The sequence below is a fragment of the Heterodontus francisci genome, chromosome 24 (assembly GCF_036365525.1).
Source record: "Heterodontus francisci isolate sHetFra1 chromosome 24, sHetFra1.hap1, whole genome shotgun sequence".
NCBI lineage: Eukaryota > Metazoa > Chordata > Chondrichthyes > Heterodontiformes > Heterodontidae > Heterodontus > Heterodontus francisci.
This window is the reverse complement of record NC_090394.1, coordinates 16,019,318-16,038,620: the sequence shown is the minus strand read 5'-3', so window position 1 is coordinate 16,038,620 and position 19,303 is coordinate 16,019,318. Positions and strand designations below refer to the sequence as shown.

At 44.6% G+C, this 19,303-nt stretch overlaps 1 long non-coding RNA gene across 2 annotated transcripts in view; it reads right to left on the bottom strand.

Moving 5' to 3' along the window:
* The window catches only part of LOC137383214 (uncharacterized), a 149,479-nt gene that overhangs the window by 38,338 nt on the left and 91,838 nt on the right, over positions 1 to 19,303 (bottom strand). Inside the window, exon 5 of one of the 2 annotated variants that reach the window (XR_010977356.1) lies at positions 18,095 to 18,220. The exons of the other annotated variant lie outside the window; for it this stretch is intronic. This is a non-coding gene — a long non-coding RNA (uncharacterized lncRNA). The remainder of the gene's footprint in view (positions 1 to 18,094; positions 18,221 to 19,303) is intronic. 2 annotated transcript variants of the gene reach the window in all.

The following is a 19,303-nucleotide window of genomic DNA, read 5'->3' as shown; positions in this document are numbered from 1 at the left end:
TGTATTATCTACGTGACATCTGTCACAAGCACACTTTCTTCATCTCTATCTCCTTTGTTATCCAGGGAGCTCTGGATTTGTTTGCCCTACCTTTCCCTTTTGAGGGAATATACCTTGACTGTGCCTGAACTATCTCTTCTTTGAAGGTGGCCCGTTGTTCAGCTACCATTTTTCCTGCCACCCTTTGATTCCAATTCATTCAGCCCAGCAAATATACTGCATCAACTGGTTCCCACTTATCGACCCTGTTGGTTACACCCTCGAAAACATGATTTCCATTTCATAAAACTGTGTTGACTCTGCCTAAACGTATTCTGATTTTCCAAGTCCCCTATTACCACATCCTTAATAATAGATTCTAGTATTTTCTCTACTACTGATGTCAGCACTATGCAGTTTGTCAGTACCACTTCCGACAGTTTCGGAGTGAAGAATGGAGTGAAACAGGGTTGTGTCCTAGCCCCCACTCTATTTGGCATCTTCTTCTCCATGCTCCTGATCTTCGCATTCTCTGCAGATATGGAAGAAGTCTACTTGCACATTTGGTCAAACAGCAAGCTCTACAATCTATCAAGGCTGAAAGTGAAGACAAAAACATGTCGTGTCCTAATCAGAGAAGTCCTCTACGCTGATGAAGCTGTGCCAGATGCTCACACGGAAGTTCAGCTACAAAGACTCATGGACTGTCTCTCCCATGACTGTAACTTGTTCTCCTTGACTATAAGCATCAAGAAAACCATGGTCATGGGACAAGGTATTGCATCTCCACCCCTGATCACACTATATAACACCCCACTGGAAGTGGTTAGTAAATTCTGCTGCCTTGGGTCGACGGTGACAGACAATCTGTCCCTTGATGCAGAGCTCAATACACGGATAGGGAAAGCAGCTACTATCTTTGGCCGACTCATGAAACCCGCATGGGAGAACACCAAGCTGACCCTTACGACCAAGCTGACGGTTTATAAGGCCTGTATTCTCAGCACCTTGCTGTATGGCTGTGAAACATGGGCGACTTACAGCAACCAGGAAAAGAAGCTCATTAATTTCCAACTTTGTTATCTGCAGTGCATTATGGGTATATCCTGGCAGGACAAAATCACAAATGCAACAGTCCTCTCAAAGGCAGAGCGCCCAAGTGTGTTGGCACGAATCAAACAGAGGCGGCTTCGGTGGATCGGACACTTCCGCATCACGGTCGCATACCCAAGGACCTTCTGCATGGTGAGGCAGTCTGGGTCAGATGACCATTGGGGCGCCCAAAACTCCGCTTCAAGGATGCTTGCAAGCATGACATGAAGGCCCTAAATGTTGACTAGCGCACTTGGGAGCCATTAGCTGGTGAAAGAGGGCAATGACAACACATCCTGTGGACTTGTGTGCGCTACCATGATAACCAGTTGCTACAGCAGCTTGGCAACATGCGCCAATGTCAAAAACAACAGCTCACAGCGACACTTGTCAGCTTCACGTGCAGCACTTGTGGCAGAACCTGCCTCTCAAGGATTGGCCTACACAGCCATCAACAAAGGTGCACCAAGAGAAGACACCCCACCGAAATGGATTGTTTGCTGTGTGTTCATTATCTTTTGTAGATGGAAGGATGCCAACCAACTGATGTCAGGCTAACTGGCCTATAGTTCCTAGTTGCTCTCTCCCTCCATCCTTGAATCGCACAGTTGCATTTGCTACCTTCCAATCTATGGGGACCTTTCAAGAATCTAGAATCTAAGGAGCTGTGGAAGATCAAAAACCATGTATCTCTTTGTCTTTTAAAAGCCTAGGATGTAGTTCATCAAGTGCAGGGGATTTGATACTTTTATTCCCATTAATTTCCCCACTACTATTTCTTTACTAACATTAATTACTTTAAGTTCCTCACTATCATTAGACCATTGGTTCCCTACAATTTCCAATATATTCTTCGTGTCCTCTGCTGTGAAGACAGATACAATATATTTGCTTAACGCATCTGGCATTTCTTCTTTTAATCTAATACTATCCTTAACTTCTGTAGTTATCCATGACCAATGAAGTTATTATTCCTCAAGGGAACGTACATTGATTGAGAATTAGGAATTATTTCTTTGCATGTTTGTCATCATTTATCTATCATCATATCTGTTAATCTAATTCCCCAATCTAATTTAGCCAACTCGCCCCTTACACCTCCATAACTGGTTTTGTGTAAATTATAAGGCCCGATTGAAAATAATTTGTTCTTTAGTTGGTTCTTTGACATATTGTTCTAGAAGACTGTCTTGAATGCATTCCATTAATTTATCCTCTAAGCTACTTTTCCCAATTTGGTTTGATCATAGAGGAGCATTGCTGATTGAAGGTGATATCATTATTGTCCTATTTATTGCACATTCATGCAGTATGATGATATCACCTTCTACAATTTCAGCCAGATTTAAAGAATGACTGCAAACAGATGGTTAATATTTCATATACAGCTGTCTTCCTTAGGTCCAGAATTAGAAAATGATTGACAGCTTTAGATCAACATCAAAGAACAGAAAGGAAACCAATTCTTATGAGGACAGTGGAATTGCTCATTGATAGTCCATGACTGACATCATTTCAGTGCTCCTCTAGCATAATGATATCAATACTCCACACATGTACACCAGCCAAAACACAGCCACCTTATGCACATACACAATGTTGAGCTCCCACACTGATGTCAGTTAAGCTGTAATGTAGAAACAGCATTAAATACGGGTTTAAACAAAGATTTCCTCTCGAAGGCAGGAGCTGAATTGCATTGAATTAAAAGAATTCCCAACTCACACCATAATTGTAATTTGATCTTATTGTAACTCTAAGGCTGAATAAATTTGAATTGCAATTTTTTTTCAAGAGCTTAACCAATTGTGGCATACGTTTGAATTTTTATATTACAAATTAAAATCTGTTACTTTTAGTTGACTGGTGCTACATATATGTATTTTTATTCTGTTGTCCTTGCAAAATTAATGTACGTCCATGTCAAATCCTAATCTGATCCTGAATTATGACATTTAACATACCTGGAAAGCTCTTGTAATGGTAGCTCACCTGTCAATCATAGCAGTACAAAGGGAGAACAAATAACCAGCCAGTCAGTTAAGCAGAAGCAATTAATATAACAGATATAATTCCTTGACTAACAGCAGCTACACCTTTATAATTTATTTCAGTGCCCTATAGTGAGCAAACATAGAAAATAAAGTAAGAACATGAAGAACTTTATTTATGCACAAGTACAAAATAATAATACAATCTATAATAATGATAATCGCATTTTTCTCTGTCTGAACAGTTTTGATTGGTCAGTTTAAGGGGCATGTCTGGTAGAGGGTTTATTTGGTGGGGAGTGCCTGATTTATGTGGAGGCATGGGATTGATGGGAGGGACAGGGATGGCAAACATGAGATGGGGATGGCATGAGATGGGTGGAATTGGTTAAGTGTGACAAAATGGCAGGGACAATTATTTGAAAGCTATTCTTTGTGCTAAAAATGAAGATTCACTAGATTTGAATGAAAACGTTTTAGAAAAGCTGTCAGGTAAATTGAAAGAATACATCAGTGTTGATCCTATGGATGTAGGAGATAATAACAATCTATACCCTCCAGAGTTTCTACACAGTCTAACTCCAACGCGTATGCCACTGCACAAACTTATACTCAAGGAAGGAGCAATTATAATGTTGCTACAAAACTTGAATCCTAAACAAGGACTTTATCAGAGAACGATTGGTAGTTAGGAAGCTGCTTTCTTCAGTGATAGATGCAGACATTATAACAGGCAGATTTCAAGGAAATAGAGAGTTTATTCCTGGAATAATATTGAACCCATCAGATGTAAACCTGCCTTTTCAACTCAGGAGAAAACAGTTCCCAATTAGACTTTCATATTCTATCATTATAAACAGTCACGTGGCCAGACTCTTGACAAAATTTGTATTTATATTCCTAGATCTGTTTTTACACACGGACAGCATTTTCCAGAGTGAGAAGTTTTGATTCTGTTAAAGTCTTTGGTGAAAGAATAACTAGAAATCCTGTATTTAAAGAAGTGCCACTGCAATGAAGTTAGTAACTTGACCGCAAATGTTTTGCGGGTCACTGCTAGTACAATATAATACCTGCTCAGTATTTCCAGCATTTTCTATTATTATTATGATATAATAATTTCAATTAGAGCAGATAAATTCTATCATTATAAACAGTCACGTGGCCAGACTCTTGACAAAATTTGTATTTATATTCCTAGATCTGTTTTTACACACGGACAGCATTTTCCAGAGTGAGAAGTTTTGATTCTGTTAAAGTCTTTGGTGAAAGAATAACTAGAAATCCTGTATTTAAAGAAGTGCCACTGCAATGAAGTTAGTAACTTGACCGCAAATGTTTTGCGGGTCACTGCTAGTACAATATAATACCTGCTCAGTATTTCCAGCATTTTCTATTATTATTATGATATAATAATTTCAATTAGAGCAGATATTTTCTGTCTTTTTTTTTGTTTCCATTTTCATTTCCCTTCATGAACTCTTGGCAAAAATTCCAGAGGGAGATGAGGCGATAGCTTTACACAGTGAGAAGTTGTGATCTGGAAGGCACTGCCTGAAAGGGCGGTGGAATCAGATTGAAAAGTAACTTTCTAAAGGGAATTGAAAATACTAGAAAAGGAGAAATTTTCAGGGCTGTGAGCAAAGAACAGGAGAATGTGACTAAATGCATAGCTTTCAAAGAGCTGGCAGAGGCATAATGGAGAGGAACCCCCAATTGGATGGTTTTGAGTCATAGAGAGATACAGCACTGAAACAGGCCCTTCGGCCCACCGAGTCTGTGCTAACCATCAACCACCCATTTATACTAATCCTACATTAATACCATATTCCCTACCACATCCCCACAATTCTCCTATCACCTACCTACCTACACGAGGGGCAATTTACAATGGCCAATTTACCTATCAACCTGGAAGTTTTTGGCTGTGGGAGGAAACTGGAGCACCCGGCAGAAACCCACGCGGTCACAGGGAGAACTTGCAAACTCCACAGAGGCAGTACCCAGAATCGAACCTGGGTCACTGGAGCGGTGAGGCTGCGATGCTAACCACTGCACCACTGTGCCACCCCAGAATGTTAAAATGTTTGGAATGTTAAAATGTTATAAATCTCAAACTTGAGCCCAACCCTCCTTGAACCTGTCCATTTCTGATTTTAGGGAGGATGATCAACTGGCTAGTAGGAGGCAGGTCCTTCATTTAAATATTTTAATGAGGCTGCTTGCCTCAGATTTTTCTGCAATTTATGTTTAACCCCGGCTGACCTATTTCCAGCGCTACTTGTGGGCCAAGACGAGTATGAATGCCTAGCCCTGGGCCCATCAGGTTAACCTGCTTCCCCCACTTCCACGATTGACCTCTCCTCCACCCCCACAATCGGACAACCCCTCCCCCTCCCATCCCCGCGATTGTACAACCCTCAAGATCCAATCTTTCCCCTGAACCTTGATGTTCTCCCAAGCCACAGTCTGCCACCAACCCAACCTTTCCAATTCCCTCCGCCCTCCCCACAGATCTTTCCAATCCTTCCCTCCCTCCTCGCCGCTGGTGGCCTCTGATCTCTCCTCAGAGTCTTCTGATCTCGCCCCCTCCAGCTTCCAATCTCTCCCCACTCCAGCCCTCCGGATCTCTGGCCCCTGATCTACCCCCATCAACCATTTCGATCTCTACCTTCCAGCAGGACCTGAAGAAAATTTGTTCTTTCAGGCTGATCACAAAACTACCTCCCACTGCTCCCTCCCTGAATCCCCGATAAGATCAGGGCAATGGGCCAAATGGCCTCCTGTGCTGCATGATTCTGTGAATCTATGAAGACTGAAAATTCACCCTTGTGTGCTTTATTTAACATCCCTGATGTAATCTAGTCTACCACTAGTTTTGCAACATCAAATCAACATGAGTGAGTGTTGTATGCCATGTAGCTGTGTGATATTTAATTCTGTCACAGGTAACTGGGAGACCCCCATCCCTCCATCGCCAATGGCCAGGCATGCCAAGACCCGGCTTATTTCCTGTGCCTCCTCCTCCACAGTTGTCAAGGTGGAGATGACTGGATGGCGACCCCCATTTTTCTGCATTTCCCTGGTGTTCTATGCTCTCTTCTTCTGCAAGGCAATGACGAGGAGAGTGTGAGAAATGGAATGTGCAGTGAGTGTGAAAAGAAATGTTTACGGACGGTTACTGTGACGGATAGGCGCGACATTGCATGAAGATGAGGGCGAGTGTCAGCACAAGATGTTCTCATGGGGGTGTTGACAGAGAGGGATGGGCGAACCTGCAAGGTGTGTTGGTGTGAAGAGTGATGTGTAGGAAAAGGCTTGGAAAGGCAGAGTGAAGGGGTTTGGGGAATACCCATCAGGATTCCTTGAATGTGCCATTACAATCACCTTTCCTGCCCTGATTAGGCCATTAAATCTTTTGCAGCACTGTATCCAGGAGCCATACTTCTGCTGCTAACCTTCTCAGCGACTTCCAACCATGCCTTCTGGTTTTCTGAGACAGCCTTCTTCCTCCTGCTCACATGGTGCAAAATCTCCCTGCCAGCCATTACAGCCCAGTATCATCTCCAAAGAGGCATCATTGAAGCATGCTGCAGCCTTGCTACATTGTGTCTCCATAACTCCAGCTTCTGGCTCAGTCTAAAGACCTCCACTGTACTATAAGGGTTAATGCTGGAGACAGTGAGAGCAACCCCTCCCACTGTAAGGGTGATGATGTAACAGTCACATGGTAACGGGCTTTGGGAAGAAGAGAATAGCAGCACGAAGGATGCTGGCTAGACAGACTTGTGGAGAGTGTAAATAGGAGATGTGTAAATAATAAGTGTTATTAATTAGATTAGATTAGAGATACAGCACTGAAACAGGTCCTTCGGCCCACCGAGTCTGTGCTGAACATCAACCACCCATTTATACTAATCCTACACTAATCCCATATTCCTACCAAACATCCCCACCTGTCCCTATATTTCCACTGTGCCGCCCTAAATGACCTTATCCAGACTCTGAGACTTTCTCAATAACACCTGAGCTACATTACAACTACAACTACAACAAAAACTCACAACATCTACAATGCTTCAATCTGATCCTTGCAGGCCCCCTTTTAAATAGTTGAGCTGGAAGAGACTAATGCAGGTTGTCATCACAGCTGCCTACTCTAATACATCGGGAAACCCAGAGGTCAGATGCAAATGCAGTGGCTGAATTAAAAAGCCACAGATAAATGCGCTGCTGAAATTTCTGGGTTCTCTGTGTGCTGCTGGGCTCTCCCACTGCGAGTGCATCGGGAAATTACAATTAAGCCCTTTGTCTTTCTCAGCCTTTTCTGGATGCAATCTCAGAATTTTATGAGAAAAACAGAGGTTTTCTGGATCATTTTTGTTATTCTCTTTCAAAACTTATGTAGCAAGAAATGGCTTGCAGCACAGTGGCGCAGTGGTTAGCACCGCAGCCTCACAGCTCCAGCGACCCGGGTTCAATTCTGGGTACTGCCTGTGTGGAGTTTGCAAGTTCTCCCTGTGTCTGCGTGGGTTTTCTCCGGGTGCTCCGGTTTCCTCCCACAAGCCAAAAGACTTGCAGGTTGGTAGGTAAATTGGCCATTATAAATTGCCCCTAGTACAGGTAGGTGGTAGGGAAATATAGGGACAGGTGGGGATGTGGTAGGAATATGGGATTAGTGTAGGATTAGTATAAATGGGCAGTTGATGGTCGGCACAGACTCGGTGGGCCGAAGGGCCTGTTTCAGTGCTGTATCTCTAAACTAAACTAAACATTAGGGTTTTAAGAAAACTTTGGCAATATCTGATTGCATTTTTGGATTAGAATTTGCAGAGGGACATTCAGTCCAGTAACACAATAAATGCTAATAGATTTGAATATGGAGTTCAATATCCAGATTCATTTTAGCATTATTTTAATATGAATCCAGGGGCCTTGTCTCTGTATATTCCCTGCTCACATTGCTTTCCAATTGACTTCAATGGTGTAAGTAGCAGTGGTTACCAGAATTGACTGGCCATTGGTGATGGGGAGATGGGCGTCTCCCAGCTACCTGGTGACAGAATTAAATATCGCACAGTCACATGACGTATCACACTCACTCATCTTGATTTGATGCCAGCAGCCATATAAATATGATGGTCTGCACAATGATGACTTAGCTCCTCTTACCTTGACAGGTTTGATTCATGTCTTTCATCTTCCACAGGCCCTACAAGCATTGCAGCAGGCGATGATGCAGGAGGAGGATGAAGACTCCTGACTTAATCTGAGGAAGACGAGGACTGCAGCTCAGCAGCTCAGATGCACACACCTCGGTGGGACCAGCAAGACAGGCAGTTCGGTTGTCACATGGTGTCACACATGTCACAAGTGAGCAGGAGCAGATGGTGGAGGCAAGGACAGCGGTGGAAAGTCCCGTCAGAGGGCCCAGGACCTTCAAAGCTCTGCTCAGCTGGACGCAGATGCCTAGCCTCAGGGACACCGACGAAGAGGACAATTCTGGAACAGCAGCAGAAAACATCTGAGATTCTGCCAGCGTTTCCAGAGTCAGCGTGCACCATTGGAGAGAGATTGGAGGAACCCATCTTTAGCATGAGTGCAATGATGTGACAGGCCTTCATCCATGGAAAGAGTGGCCTCCTGTATGGAGCATCAAATGCAGCAGGCAATCGAGTGCACGCTAGCTCTGATCAATGGCCTGCACACTCAGACTTTAATGAGCCCGCCACCGGGACTGACAGTGGGTCCACAAATGAGCAGTGTTCACATGTGTCACGTATGCGGCTGTGCCACTGCGATTAAGCGGCGGGTGGCCATTTAGCATAATGAAGGCGCAGGTCACTTGCAATCACATGGCATGGGTGGGAGGCGAGACACCGATTACGGCATCAGCTGACAGCAGATCAGGTGCTGGCACCACCTTTAAAAGCCTTGCATTCACTCTTGCCTTGCAGTCTATAGAAGCTCTATGCACTGAATATAAATATTCATAGCACTGTTTCCTACATGACTCAGTGCCCCCCAGGAAGAGTGGACAGGCTGGCTGAGGATAGACTAAGGATGACTCCACGCTTCAGTGATGCCTCCCTGCAGATTCTCCTCCAGGCTGCAAGGGAAAGGCGGGAGGTTCTCTTCCCCAATGATGACAAGAAGAGGTCCTCCCGCCTGACCAAGCATTCCTGGGTGGACATCGCAAAGGAGGTCAGCAGCTGTGAGGTCACCCGACACAACTGGGTCTGGTGCAGGAAGAGGGTCAATGACCCCCTGCATTCAGCCAAGGTGAGTGCTCCATTCCAATGCTCTTTTTGGTTCTGCATGTAACTACACGGCAGGGTGTGCGACATGATGAGGGTGCCACTGCCAATGTGATGGCAGAGAGATTATAACCGCATCCTGACAGATGCATGGCTGCTTCTGGGCCACACACCATCTTTGTTCATAGCTCACCCCCAGTAAATCCCATGACAGTGTGTGTCAGCATGATATATATCAAATCCCCCATTTGGCGACAAGGGGTCCATAGTAGCAGAACTGTCATGGTGATACTGATGCTAATTTGTAATTTCTCCATCCTTCCACTTGCAGGCGAAGAGGGCACCAAGCTACACTTGGGGATTCATTGGTGTTGCAAATACATTATTTAGAATTTAATTAACTGCTCTTTTGTGCCAATCATTGTATGAAACCCATGTTCCATTGCACTTAATTGTGAGCTTCTGGATTCCACCCTCCCCCTCAGTACAGTGCCATTGTGACCACAGCCCTCAGTATCATGGCAATGCAACTGCAAATCTCATTAACATATATTCCCCCATGGGCAGGAGCCATTGGTCGGCATTCAGGGAACATAGATGGAAAGGAAGTGGAAGAATACATGCATGAAGGTGAATCTTTATTGGATTCTCAGTGAGTGGACATCAGGGTGGCTGAAAGTGGGTCATTATGAGGTTGTCTCTTGTCTCCTTTGCACATCGCTCAACTTGTCTGGCGGTAATGTTCAGGGCCCACTAGCATAGGGTGACCCCCAAATCCCATTGGTCGCAAATCATCCTGCAGAAGGCTGCATATGTTAGTGATGGCCTCCCTGGAGATTTGAAGGTAGCTGATGTGAGTTCTGTAGACCTTCTGCTGTACGTGGGCTCTCCTTGGCCTGGCCAGCAGCTGCTGCGCTTGTCGTGGAGCTTCAGGAACAGGAGCAGCTGCCTCTTGGCCTGCCGCCATCAGAGGCGCCTCAACATGCCAAGGGGATCCAGGAACACAGGGTGTATGAGACCCATGGCAGGTGACCTGGAGCCTTTGAATTGCTTTGGATGCAGGGATGACCCCGCATTGACAACTATTACTATTTGCTTGGCGGAATGTCTGATGTACCTCAGAACTCAAACTTACTGATGGGCCACCAGTTTTTTTTTCCCAGCAGTGTGAGCCACCACACACATTAACACAGCAGTTATGAAATGGTATAGTACCCAACCAAACCTGACCTAAACTCTCGGAGAGTCCCCGATACATACAGCCCCCTTGCAAAGCCCACATCAACAGAGCGACAAGGGCCTCCGAACCCCCCATTTCCCCCATGCTGCAATGAATACCTCCCGTTGTGGCACTGAGGCCTCTCGCCTCAGGGGCCTCAACTTTTAACAGTCACAAAGCTGAAGGCATGTGAGTGCTGCACAAAATTCAGCCCTCAGTCTGCCTCTTTAAACAGGATGGAGGAAAGCCTTTCCTTGGCCATTCAGCACCTCACTGAAGTGCAGTAAAATACTCTCCAACACTACTGCTAGCTTATTCAGAGCCCTGCATGCTACTCCCTGTCCTCATAACCAAGTCTGCCTCTGCACAGCTGCAGCTGGTGTCAATGTTTGGTGGGGTTCTCACCTCACAGGCTCCAAAACCCAGAGGACAAGAGTATCTGTGCAGTCAGAGCAGGGATCAGTAAGCCACCCATGTGCAAATCCACCCACCTTGTCAGGTTAAAATTCCCCCTTAAACATTGGTCATTGATGGAGCAAAAGAGAATATGGGATTTAACCAGCTGAAAACTGTCAAAATTGCTGTTTTACTCTGCTTGTTTAAGGTTATAATAATGTCACAGCTACCTCATCAATGTATCAATACTTATTTTGCAGATCTATTTTGACAAAGAACTGGGTTGAGATTGTCGAAACTCACAGCCAACAGAATGAAAATGCTCAGCCATCCAGCCGGGCTGAGTTCAGTCCCACATCTCATCCAGCTGTATTCCATTTCCATCGGAGGTCAGTCCAGGGTCCCTTTCCTTTATTCTTTGCTGTTGTATTTCATCTTGGAGCTCTTAGAGATACCACTGCTGATGCAGTTTTAGTTTGTGGTTTTCTGGTCAGTCACATGTAGAATACTTCCTTCATCTGTTTTTTATAACTTCTGTTTTCTCTGGCAATTGGTTTTGCTGCATTTGTTTTTATGGAGTGGGCCCTCACAATGGTATGTTTTGCTGGCAACCTGTGCTCTAGTGTGTGCCCCTTGATTCCTGTGTTGACCTATTCCAACGTGCAGTGCTCCAGTGCATATAGTACAATGGCCCAATTAATCCTCCTTATGTTTATTATTCAGCTCACAGACAAACCATTTTAAGCAACAAAACTTGCATTTACAGTTATATTTCTGTAATAATCACCTACAAAAAGATTGTCTTATCAGCTTCATTTTACTGAGGTTTAAGCTATTTCATTGGTTAGAATGGAGCTTCTGCTGGGGCAAAAGCAAATTTATTTATTTAGAGATACAGCACTGAAACAGGCCCTTCGGCTCACCGAGTCTGTGCCGACCAACAACCACCCATTTATACTAACCCTACAGTAATCCCATATTCCCTACCACCTACCTACACTAGGGGCAATTTACAATGGCCAATTTACCTATTAACCTGCAAGTCTTTGGCTGTGGGAGGAAACCAGAGCACCCGGCGGAAACCCACGCGGTCACAGGGAGAACTTGCAAACTCCGCACAGGCAGTACCCAGAATTGAACCCGGGTCGCTGGAGCTGTGAGGCTGCAGTTACAACAATGTTTGTTACAACAAAGGATTTGCAATATCAGAATCAGTAACTAGCATTTGAATGTATTTGCCATTTTCTACCGTGAATTATAAAATACATTTTTCACAAAGATGTCCCTTAGTTGGCTGAGGATTCTTTTTTGCCTTCAGGGCTGCTAGGCTTGATTACGTAAGGTTGCTTTGAAAAGATTGTTTTGGTCTTCATTACCTGCAGCAAAACACCAAGCTTAGGGTGTAACCTTTACATGTTTCTCATTATTCTCAAAACACTATCATGTCCCAGCTGCTAGCTATAAAAATGATGTGGTGACTGAAAGGTAGTTGTTTAAATGTCTGTTGGTAGCTTGATTTTGACCATGATTCACCTTTGCAGCATTTCATTCTGTTTGACCATCAAATTCTGTTCTTCTCTCCTCTAAAAGTGCTAACTCTTGTTGGTACAATTTGAAGAACTGACAGAAATTCACCATGTGGCCAATCTGCATGACACTATTCAGCAATGGATGGCATCACAACTGAGCTGTGTCCCCACAGCTCTGGTTACTGGATAGCAATAAGGAACAATACTAACTCATCTCAGTTAAAGAAAACTTCCTGTTCTCTATAGCTCAGATCATATGGTGGATTATTCTCCATTGTGACAGACCATTCTCAATCTTGCTGTCATATTTAACACTGAGATGAGCTTCCCGCCACATATCTGCTCCATCACCAGGACTGCCTACGTTTACTTCCGTAGCAACACCTGCCTCTGCCTCTGACTCTGCCTCAACTCATCTGTTGCTGAAACCCTCATCCATGTCTTAGTTGCCCTTAGACCTGACTATTCCAATGTTCTCCTAGCTGTTGTCCCACCTTCCACCCTCCACTCAGCCAAAACTCTGCTGCCCGTGTTCTAACTCACACGAAGTCCCATTCACCCATCAACCCCGTGCTCGCTGACTTACATTGGCGCTCAGTCTGGGTACGCATTAATTTTGAACCTCTCATCCTTGTTTTCAAATCCCTTCTTGGCCTTGCTTCTCCTTCCAACCTCCTCCAGCTCCAGAACCCTCTGAGATATCCGCACTCTTCCAATTTTGGCCTCTTGCGTGTCACTGGTTTTAATCGTTCCACCACTGGGGGCAGTGTCTTCAGCTTCCTCGGCCCTCAGCTCTGGAATACCCTCCCTAAATCTCTCAGCCTCTCTTGCTCAGCAGCGTGTGTGTACCTGTACCACACAGACTACAGCGGCTCAAGAAGGCAGCTCACCACCACCTTCTCAAGAGCAATTAAGGATGGGCAATAAATGTTGGCCTCGCCAGCGATGCTCACATCCCATGAATGGGTAAAAAGAAGTACATTCCTCGAATACTTTTCTCCTCCTCTATGTGTGTGTAGTCACTTCCTGTATGCCTCAAGGCTCTATCCTTGACCCTCTCCTATTACTTATCTATAGGCTGTTCCTTGGTGCAGTCAGATCCTCTACATATGTTCCACAACTGTTGCTTTGTTCTCCAACTGCCTGTTCAACATAAAACCATAGAATCACATCCTAGATGCATTTGGGAATGCAGCGGGGACCCAGTACTTGAATGGTGGAACCTAAGGTGCCTCCAATATTGAGCCTCAGGCCTCATTTTTCTGGTGAGGAACAGACAGCATGATGGAAGATTGGGTCGCTATCAACATTGCAATGGGTTTTGGGTAAGTGAGCAAGGAGGGGTGATTGGAAAGGGGTGAGGGAGCAATCAGGTCGGGAGGTAGCACTGGACACGAGGGGAGGGGGGGCAGTGACAATCAGGATGAAGAATGTTAACAATGGCGATTGGCAAGGAGTAGCATGAAACAGCAGCTATTCAGAGGCGTGAGGTAATGATTGGGTGTTGTAATGGTGATTGAGGAGGAGGGAGGAATTCAGAGTCCAGTAGCAGCCCACATTCTTTGAACCTGGGGCACTCCTGATCCTCCCAGCTTCACATTCAGTGAAGTATATTTTAAAACATACCTTGATGTTAAAGCAGCCGTTCCTTTCAGACCACACGTAGGCCTGGTTTTCCTGAATGCAGGTGGCAAGAGCTGCCTCAGGGCAAACCAACTTTGGGGTGAGGGCCTAAAACAGATGTTAGGCCCTTTATTAACACATGCAAATGTCCTAACATCCATTTCAGGTATGAGGAGTGCATGCTGATTTTTCTGTCCTTTACGAGCATAGCGGGTGATATATTACCAGCTCATAATGGGTGTGCGCTTTCTGCCCAGCATATTGTACTCTTTGTTACCTGGATTATAAATGTTGCATAGCTGAATTTCTAGGCCATTCTGTTCAGCTCTCACCAGACACTTTGCACTCTACTTGGTGAATCCTTCTCCTTTTCCGCGACTTGCTTAGACTGAACTCAATGGTACGTAGTCTCAGTGTCCTGCTTCACCCTGAGAGGAGCTTTCTTTCCCTCTTCAGGTTCATCATCAAGAGTGCTTATTTCCACCTCCAGAACATTGCCTGCCTATAGTTCAACCTCACTTCTACTCCCTCTGAAACCCTCATGGCTCGTGGGGCCTTCATCACCTCAATGCTCAATTTCTCCGTTATCCCCTCACTGGTCTCCCTAGCTATATCCTTTTCAAGTTTGAATAGATCCACAACTCTGCAGCCCATATCCTTTCCCACAGGACTGGATTTTGTTCTCAGCCCAACGTCGGGTTTCATGGCCGAGGGGCTGGGGGGTGTTGGGGTGCCAGAGAATCGGAGCGGCAGCGGCCACCACGGAGCCCAATGCTGGGATTGCTGCGCCCGATCCTCCCGGGGGTGGGATAGGCTGATGCTGGCCTTGCCGCCCAGAGGCCAATTGAGGCTTTTATGTGGCCTATAGACGGACACTTAAGGGCCTCTTCCTGCCGCCGCCATGATTTTACCAGTGGCAGAGAGGGACCTCTGCCACGCTGGGAGGATGCCTTGGAAAACAAGGTGCCCTCCCTGTGGGCTTAGGGGAGGGTCCTCCTCCATCGGCAGTTTGTGGCCCATGGAGGACCGCAACTGGGAACTAATAAACCCCCCAGGACCCCTCTCCCCCTGGACCGAATGCCCAAACCCCCAACCCCATGGTCGGGGCCATCTGGATTTGCCCTAGAAGTCCCGCCTCACCTATCAGCACTGGCCGAGGCCCCTGCAGTACCGGCAGTGGCCACCGCTGCCAATGCTGCTGAGCTGCCAGCCCTGTGATTGGCGGCAGCTCTTGGGGGCGGGATCCCCATTCCTATTAAGTGTTTAAAGGGATGGGGATCCCTCCTCCTTAAACTTTGACCCCAAAAAAACAGAGGATTGCTTCAATATCAGAAAAGATACAAAGGCGGGATTCCCCCGAATTTTCGGCCTGGTGCCGGTAGCCCCGCCACCTGCATAAAATCTAGCCCAAATTCTTAGACACACATCATGCCTATCTTCACTGCCTTCCAGTGGATGGTGTCTCTCAGCATATCAATCTCATATTTGTCCTCAGCTTTAAATTCCTTCATGGGTTCACATCTGCAGTCTTCTCCTGCCCTATATCCCAGCATGCATCCTCTGCTCTGCCAACTCTAGACTGCTGTGTGTCTCTGTCCCAGTATCATTTGCAAATCTTTCCATCTCTGTGTCTCTGCACTCTGGAACTCTCTACCTAAACATCTGGACATTGCTATCCCTCTCCTCCCCTTCAAAAGCCTCTTCAGAACTTACCTTTGACCCCACAGGTCACCTCTGCTAACCTCCTGCTCAGATCCATAACTCCTACAGTAAGATTCCTTGGGATGTTTTATTACATCAAACCACTATAGGACAGGTAGATAAGGTGGTTAAGAAGGCATAAGGGATACCTTCCTTCATTAGCCAAGGCATATAGTATAAGAGCAGGGAGGCTAATGTATAAAACATGAGTTAGGCCACAGCTAGAGTACTGTGTACAGTTCTGGTTACCGCATTACAGGAATGAGAGAGGGTACTGAGGAGATTTGCAGAGGATGTTGCCAGGAATGGAGAATTTTAGCACTGAGGAAAGATTGGATAGGCTGGGTTTGTTTTCTTTGAAACAGAGGAAGCTGAAAAGAGGTTTAATTAAGGTATGTAAAATTATGAGGGGCCTGGATAGAGTGGATAGGAAGGACTGATTTCCCTTAGCAGAGAGGTCAATAACCAGGGGCAGAGATTTAAGGTAATTGGCAGAAGGATTAGAGAGGAATTGAGGAGAAAATTTTTCATTGAGAGGGTAGTGAGGGTCTAGAACTCACTGCCTGAAAGGGTGGTAAAGGCAGAAACTTTCATTTAAAGAACATTTGGATGTGCACTTGAAATGCTAAAATGCTACTGCCAGGCTACAGACCAAGAGCTGGAAGGTGGGATCAAGCTAGATAGCTCTTTTTTGGTTGGCACAGAGACGAGAGGCTGAATGGCCTCCTCTGTGCCATAAATCTTCTGTGCTTCTATGTTTCTATATAAATATTTGTCACCTTTTTATGCTGTTGCCATTACACAAATCATGCATTGTTGGTCATCCATTCTCCAAATCCTCTGTGAAGCCTTGGGCTATTTTTCTACATTAATGGTGCTGATGTGAGAGTTTGAATTTCTTTTCATGTCTTGCTTTTAGCGTAGTTAAGAGAACTATGTTTTTCTCTTATTGCGTTGTTCTTAAATGCTTCCCTATGTCGTGGGCTATCCTATGTTTTGTAACTGCTGCATTGTGTAGTTTGTTTTATGTAATGAGTGGTTACAATAACTGGTACCTGAAGATATTCTGGTATAATTTTCTCCAGGTCCCAGACACATTATTCTAAACTGTGCTTTCATAGCACAAGATTGCTAACAAAGTTATCCCCATCAGAATTACAGTTGAGTTTCTTCAGAAAGTTTGGAGAAATCATGTGTTGTGTTGAGATATCTAAGTGGGGTAAAACTTGAGGAATAAAACATAACAAACATATCATTAAATGTAAAATCTGTGCACCTGATCTTCAAAGTGCATGACACTGTTTGAGAAGAAATCCGGCAATCAGCAAAAAATGCAGCTATTGAGTGAAAAGAGTTGCTGCAAAATGTATACGAGTCTGAAATAAGCTATTGGAATTATGAATAATATATATTTTCCTGCAAACAGTCAAAAGGCGTGCAATAATGCAGTGTGCTGGTACTGCATGATACTGAAATGTAGGGCTGGATTTTCAAAATGTGGTCAGGATAATTTCCAGTCCCCGACCCTGCATCTCAACTGTGTCTGTTTTGAAATGTTAATGCCCTAATTTGGCAGGAGGTGAGCTCAGCGCCCAATTAACGGCACCAAGCATCAGCAGGAGGCAGGATCTGCCTGCAGAACGCGAGTGGCAAAGGCAGGCAACAGCCATGATGGACCTGCCGTTGCCTTGCCGAAGAGAGCAGGCAGTTCCTTAGAGGCTTAGCAACATAAAGAAATAATATGGTGTTCAAACATCCAAAACTTTCTTTACTCAGAGTAGTAGGGGCGTGGAACGCCCTGCCTGCAACAGTAGTAGACACGCCAACTTTAAGGGCATTTAAGTGGTCATTGGATAGACATATGGATGAAAATGGAATAGTGTAGGTCAGATGGTTTCACAGGTCGGCGCAACATCGAGGGCCGAAGGGCCTGTACTGCGCTGTAATGTTCTAAAAAAAAAACTGAGGTAACGCGCATGATCTGGTGCAAGATACCCCACTCTGAATCCGACAGCTGTGCATGTCAATGGCTTCACTTCATTAATAAGTGTATTTCAGGGCTGAGTGTCAAACAAAACTGAAAACCTTCTCTTCATCTTCCATTCTATCTCCGAATACTGACATTCATTTGAACACCAATCACCTCATGTTCCAACAATAAACAAAACACAGCAATAAAATGATGCCTGTCTATTTATAAACAATTAAAGCATTTCTTTAAATGGTGCCAAGTTCACATAAATCTTTTTTTGCGGGTGTGGGAAAAAAATTTAAATCAATGCATCATTTGCATAATAGTGAACCTACCTACAATGAAGCTCTTCTGAATTTTTAATATCAGATGCCAGATGTTTCTTATTTCAAATATTCTTTTCTTCCCTCAATGGTTGTTATCTATATCGGCTTCAACTACTCCATATTGACTGTATAGTCCTACAAACTCAACAAAAAGTGCAAAAATAGAAATCAGAGAAATATAGAAAACTTACGACATAGATGGAGGCCATTCAGCCCATCATGTCTGTGCCAGTCAACAAAAAGCTACCCAGCCTGCCAAGTGGGACCTGGTCAAAAGCCTTGCTAAAATCCATGTAGACCACATCCACCACATTGCTTGCACCAACCCTACTTGTCACCTCCTCAAAAAATTCAATCAAGTTAGTCAAACATGACCTTCCCTTAACGAATACATGCTGACTTTCCTTGATTAAGCTATGCCTTTCTAAATGAAGGTTTATCCTGTCCCTCAGAATTGATTCCAATAATTTGCCCATAGCCTAAGTTAAGCTTATAATTACTCGGTTTATCCCTTCCTCCCTTTTTAAACAACAGTACAATGTTGGCAATCCTCCAATCCTCTGGCACCAGTCCTGCAGCCAGGGAGGATTGAAGTAGGAGGTCAGAGCCTCCACAATTTCCTCCCTTTTAGCAACCTGGGATATATTTAATCCAGGCCTGGTAATTCATCTACTTTGAAAGATGTTAAACCCTCTCATACAATGTTTATCCCATCCAATATTTCACACTCTCCATCCTTAACTATGATGGCATCATCAGCCCTCTCTTCCCTGAAGAAAGCCACAAATTATTCATTCGGAACCGTACCCGCACATAGGTTATCATTTTGGTCCCTAATAGGCCCTACTCTTTCCTTAGTTATCCTCTTGCTTTTTATATACATATAAAACGTCTTTGGATTTTACTTGTCGATATTTTTCCATGCCCTCTCTTTGCTTTCTTAATTTCCCTTTTAATTTTATCCCTATATTTTCTGTACTCTTCTAGGCTTTCTGCAGTATTAAGCGCTTGGTATCTGACATAAACTTCCTTTTTTTGCCTTATCCTACCTTCTATGCACCTTATCATCCAGGGGGCTCTAGATTTGGCTCTCCCACCTTTTTTCTTTGTGGGTGCATGTTTACTCTGAACCCTTTGAATCTCCATTTTGAATGCCTCCCTTTGTTCTGACACTGATTTACTTTCAAGTAGCTGTTCACAGTCTACTTTTGCTAAAAT